Source organism: Musca autumnalis, unplaced genomic scaffold, assembly GCF_047663935.1.
Source record: "Musca autumnalis isolate F117 unplaced genomic scaffold, ASM4766393v1 scaffold_1, whole genome shotgun sequence".
Lineage (NCBI taxonomy): Eukaryota > Metazoa > Arthropoda > Insecta > Diptera > Muscidae > Musca > Musca autumnalis.
This window is the reverse complement of record NW_027411644.1, coordinates 278,900,049-278,906,417: the sequence shown is the minus strand read 5'-3', so window position 1 is coordinate 278,906,417 and position 6,369 is coordinate 278,900,049.

The following is a 6,369-nucleotide window of genomic DNA, read 5'->3' as shown; positions in this document are numbered from 1 at the left end:
TCATTGGATAAACCCAGTTGAATTTTTACTCAAGAGTTTGTAATGGGAATTTTGTACTCACAACTCATCTTGTTTTAACTGGAAATGTATGCTCTTCCTCCTTCCTTCGTGATGACAATGATGATGCTGCTGATGACGATGATGATGAGTCTTGTGTTGTGGTGTTTTGTCTGTTAGACAGAGAGAGACCACAACTAATAATGATGCTGAAATGTTCCTTAACTCAATTTTGAAAAGAAATGTTACAACAAGTTGTTTTCGTTGTTTGTTTGTTGTAATGAATACCGTTACATCAATACCTTTTAGACCCAGGGATGCCAGATAAGTTTGGTCGAAAATCGGCACTTTTCGGGTGCCGAAATCGGCAAAATCGGCAAATTTTTTCAAAATCGGCAAAAAATCGGCAAATTAAAAAACATTTATTTCAGTTCCAATTATCGCTTTATTTAATAAGCATAAGTTTAAAAAATAACATTTTAAGTACAACAAAACAATTAACAATTCATAAAACAAGGCAACAATTCAAAATATGTATGAATATAAATGGTTTTACCATATACATATCGACACCTCCAAATAATAGTATGCTAAGTCTAAAAAGTGAGTTTTGCAGGAGAAGCTCTCAAAGTTTGGAAATTTCTTTGACCTTCAGTACTATGCTAAGTAAATATTTGTTTATAACTTCTGTTCGGATTGTCCGATTATTACCAAAATTTGACAGAATTTAAGTTAAAGGACGTTAAATACGTTAAATATAAAAATGTAAAGAACTTGAAAACATGCTAAGTCGACTTAGCATACTATTGTTTGGAGGCGTCGATATGAAGTATATATTTATAAGTACATGAGATCAATATATTTTCAATTCAGTCAAGCTAAACAAAACTAATACAAATATTATCTTAAAAGGTTAACTAATAAGGTGAAATGTTGGTTTACAATAAAATTCAATTTCATTCATAAATGCTCTGTTCCAGAACCTGCAAGAAGCTACTACTTTTTACTACGATAACATTTTTTCCTTTATGTTATCGAAAAAAATAGTAAAAAATAGTAGACTCTTGCAGTAGTGGAACAGACCAAAATATTTGAATTAAAGTTTCGTAACAAATCATTTTTAATGACAACATCATAACAGTTGGACTTATTTAATTTTAAGTAGTCTTTTATTTTAAGTAGTGTTTAAGAGAATTCCTTCCATCGACTCCCTAGCTAATCGATTTCGACACTTGTTTTTATTTAAATTCACTTGGCTAAAAACTCTTTCCACACTTGCTGAAGAATGTGGCAAGACTAAAATATGTTTAATAAATTTGGACAAAATAGGAAATATTGGTTCAGAATTTGCACATATTAATTCACACACTGTTTTCCAAAATTCTAGCAACTCTACGTTTTTATCTTTCAACAAATTTCTGTAATTTAAACGTGAAAGTTCGCGTGATTCTTGCTTTTCGTTCGCATTCGTATTCCTTTATAATGTCAAAATGTATCTTCTGTGCCATTTATTATAAAACTTTGATTTATTGAAGATACTCGTAGGCACTTAAATTTATTTTCAAAATTAAACCGCTACAAAATCTGATCACAAAGTTCAATTTAAAAGTTTGTGCAGTTTTTAATTATTTCCACTAACCCACTTCTCGACAATTTCGTTTTTTTTTAACAATTTCCTTGATGAATATACTGAAGTACACGTTTTGGTAATCAAGAAAAATTTTATTATTATTATTAATCAAACTACTCTTGACGATATAGTTGTCTTTGTTATTGTACCAAATTAGTGCTAGCAGCCACAATTTTCATACAAAACGTAAATTTTATGTGAACAAGTTGCCTTAACTAAAAATCGGCATTTTAGGGGTAAAAATCGGCAAATCGGCATTTCTATTTTTTTTGGACTAGAAATCGGCAAAATGCCGATAAATCGGCAAATCTGGCATCACTGGTTTAGACCTAAAAGAAATAGTTTTGCCAATTAGACTACTGTTGGAATTGATGTTTTTGACCTCAAATGATTTGGTAAAATAAGTGTTAAAAAGCTATTTGACCTTAAATTTAACGAATAAACAAGAATCAGTCAGCTTTGTCGATAGCTACCCTCAGTCAATGACCGTCAAGCAAACAAGTAAAACAATGAGTTAAGTTCGGACGTGTCGAACTTTTTATAACCTCTAGCATATGGACAACCAAACCTTTAAACATTTTATACGCGTACAGCAAATTATGGTATATTTTCAAGAAGTTTTTTACGAAAGCTTTCTATCCATTGAGAGGCCACCATGCCCGTTTTTTCAGCTGACAAATTTCTAGGCGCAATCAAGTAAAATTGATATGAAAACGGGCGGCTTAATTATTAATTTCTGGGGACACAGTTATTCAAGAGGAACGAAACAGCTTAACAACGATTTTCCACTGGGCTCAGTCCTTGCCCTTACTCTGTTTAACTTTCATATTCACGGCCTTTCAGAAACTGCTTCCCACAAAATTCGACATTCTCGAGAAGGAAGCAGATTTTTATCTACAATTTCTTCCTAAAGTCACAAGTGGAGATTAAAAATAAGTAAAACAGTATCAGTCGGCTTTGCCGACAGATACATATACCCTCAGCCTGTATGAATTGAAACTTTTATCTACGGTCAGATGGAATGCATTTATGGTCTTTTTATTATTTTGTGCCCTTTTTGGACATTTGAACTTGCCGACGAAAATATGGATTTGGATTAAAGTTCAAAATGGTTGCAGAGGAGGTACTTAAAAGAGTGGACCGCATAGCCCTTTATGAAAGTGGATCTTATTTTGGTAGTCATATCTTTTCGAGAGATATCGCGCCCCCTAGTCATTTCAGTGGGTCATCGTATAACTTTTGGGCCAATATGCCAGGAAGCATAGACTTGTCCACGAAAACATAATACCGCTGTAAGCAGGACAACAACGGACATCAACGGTATACATATCCAAAGGATCTTCGAATAGATCTTAAACTGCACTTAGACACAAATGTTGAACTTTTGTGGAGGAGGTACCCTAAGGTACCTCCATTTTAGAAGTTAAACTAAATTTGGACAAAATATTAGGAGATCAAAAGTTGGGACCAAATTTGTTCAAGAGATATCGTGCATTTATGTGACATTTTTTTTTAAATATTCGGGGAAATACAGGAAGTTGTGGACCGGTATTGCCTATCATCGAACCGAAAGTATGAGAAAATATGAGGAAGGTCAAATTTTGGACCAAATCGGTTACTTCGATAGTTATCGTGCTCTCCAGCCACTACATATGGTGCCATAGGGGTTTTTTTACAACTTTCGGGCTGTTTTCTCAAGAAGTATGGACTTGCCCCTGAAAAAACTTTTACCGTCGTAATTGAGGCAGCGAATGCATGTTGCTTCAACAAAAATCAAAGTGATTCGAGAGCAGGTCTTAAAGTGAACTTATCCGTAATTTTGTGTGATAGGTAGGTACCCGAAGGAGTGGACAAACATAGTCCATATTCGAACCTGATCTATATCTGGTAGATATATTAGGATGTGTAAAGTGTTGACCAAATCGGTCACTTCCTTCAAGAGTTATCTTGCGAACAATTTTTCCGAACATTTTTGAGCTTTTGTGGGGAGGTACCTGAAGGAGTGGACCGATATGGCTTATCGTCGAACTTAAATTAAGTTTGCACAAACTATGTCGTATGGGGGCAGTGAATACAAGTTGCTACAACAAAAATCAAAGCGATTCGAGAGCAGGTCCTAAATTGAACTTTTCCGAAATTTTGTGTGTGTGGTACCCGAAGGAGTAGACCGATTGAGTCCATATTGGAACCTCATCTAAGTCTGGTAGGAATTTTACGATGTGCAAAGTGTTATCGTGCGCACACATTTTCTTAACATTTCGGAACTTTTGTGGGGGAAGTATGGGAATGAGTGGACCGATATAGCCCATCTTCAAACTTAAACTAAGTTTGGACAAAATATTACGAAAGCCACCTTTTGGACCGAATCGGTTGATTCGTTCGATAGTTATTGTGCGCTCCAGCCAGACAGACGGACAGACATGGCTAAATCAACTCCACAATGTCTAAAACACATTTCGTCCAAACATACTTGGGTTCTAAAACCATTATTTCGATGAGGCACATAGCATAAATGCATAAACACGAGGTAAGCTGTTTTCCCCTTAATCGCTCCGAGACCTACAAAAATTATCTATAAATTTCAATGGCACGCTCCTCATCCGATTTGAAACACCTCAAATAAGGAGATAGCCCAATATGGAGGCTATATCAAACCGTGGCCCCTATGGACTTTTTCTAGGGAAATTATATGACTAACCCTTTGGTCATTACCCTAGGAAATATGGAAGTTTTCAAGAAAGACAAGTAAAAGAGAATCAGTCGTTGCCGACTGGTAAATACCTTCACCCTTTGACTGCACAAGAAAACAGTAGAGTAGAACAGTACAGAAGTGGTGGACCAAAATGTACTATAAAAAGATCCCTAATTTTAACAAGTAAAGCAAGTATAAAGTTCTGCAGGGCCAAACTTTTTACATCCTTCACCATAAAATATTCTGAAATAATATGGAATAATTAGTTTTCTTTCTGTTACGAAAGTACCAATGCCCACAATTTTAGTTGGATACATTTTTGATCACTGGGAACCGCAAATACATAATGTTAGTTAATTCGTTCAGTAAAAAATTTAAAATACCTGAAATCACACGGGGGCTATACCACAACGTGGCCAATGTCATAATTGTAAATGTCAAATAATAGCTAATTCGGTCTGAAAATGTCGCCAAACACATCAAAATACCTCAAATCGGGCGGTACCGTTATATGGGGGTTATACCAAAACACACAATTTTTGGTTAAACAGTTTATTACACACTTCGAACCCAAAATCCAATTTTTCAGCTTATGCGATCCCTTAGTTCGGTCTGAAAGTGTGGCTACAAACGGCAAAATACGGGAAAAGGGGGTACCGTTATAAGGGGGCCATTCCAAAACATGGACCAGTGTTCACAAATTTTTTAGATAAGTTTCTTGACCTCTAGGAACCCTAAATATCAAATTATAGTCAATACGGTTTGAAAATGTGCTAAAAACGGCAAAATACCGGAAATCGCTCGCATCGTTATTAGGGGGCTATTCCAAAACATGGATCTTTGTCGATAAATTTAGATGATATTTTAGAATCGGCAAAAACATACCAGATGTAAACACCTTTCATTTAAAGTTAGTTAAGGCGCACCGTGCATGACATTGTTTTATAAGGACGCAATACAGTCAGTCCATTGTCCCAATTTCAGCTTCTATATCTCAAAAATGGCAAATCCTACGAAAAAGTCATAAAGGTCAATCTTGTAGAGATTTTTCACAGCTACAACATTTCCTCTGATCTGATCTTATCGTGTTCTTCAGTCATTTTAGTTGGTCCCGGTCCATGCAAACACCCTGAGTACGTCCCCTCCCCATTATAATATTTGCTTTATTCTTTTTTGCTAAATTGAGCCTCATTAAGAATTTTCAAGAATGACATTAAAAGTTTGGCTAAATATCTCCATGTAAGACATGATAACTCTTAAGTGGTATAAGAATTTTTCCATACTGCTGTAATTTCTGTTTTCAGGGTTCATCTTAATAGAACCAACCAATTTTGCTTACAAATACCGCTATATCTAACGGTAGGAGAGGAATTGAAAATTATATTTTTGTGGATATGCAGAGTATATAGTAGCCGATATTTTCAATACCTAACATGTTTCATATATGCGTTATAACGGTACCTGTTACTCGCTTTATAAAAAAATGTCAAAATATTGGCAAGATTTAGTGGTTCACCAGGATAGAACAACCATAAGAATTTGCACAGTTCAATATTTTCAAGACTACAACAAGAGTACAAAAAAGTCACATCTGAGATCTTTATAAGCCCGAAACAGAAGAAGTATGGTAAAGATAATTGAATTTTCTGCTTTCCAATTCAATGATTGTTATTTTATCTGAGGAAAATGAATGAAAATCGAATGGTTCCACGCAGTTTCATTGGCTGTGGATATCTACAGCTCCGAAAAATATCAAAACTCCCACCACTGAACCCTTTATATAAACATTAAGGACTTTGATTTAGAACATATTGCGCAACGTAAAATGCACGGAAACAAAGGTGCTTTTTCTTGTGTAATAATGGATCAGAAATATTTTTTCGGTACATAAGTGAAAGAGGTGTAAACATCAAAACCGTCAAAATTAAACACTTTTCTTCCGATAAAATTAACCTCTGGATGCCCCTATCACTATGATTTTAGTGCACATAAAACATCTTGCGATCGTTTGAAATTTCAAGGCCTTGATGGTGACATGAAGCGCTCGGCG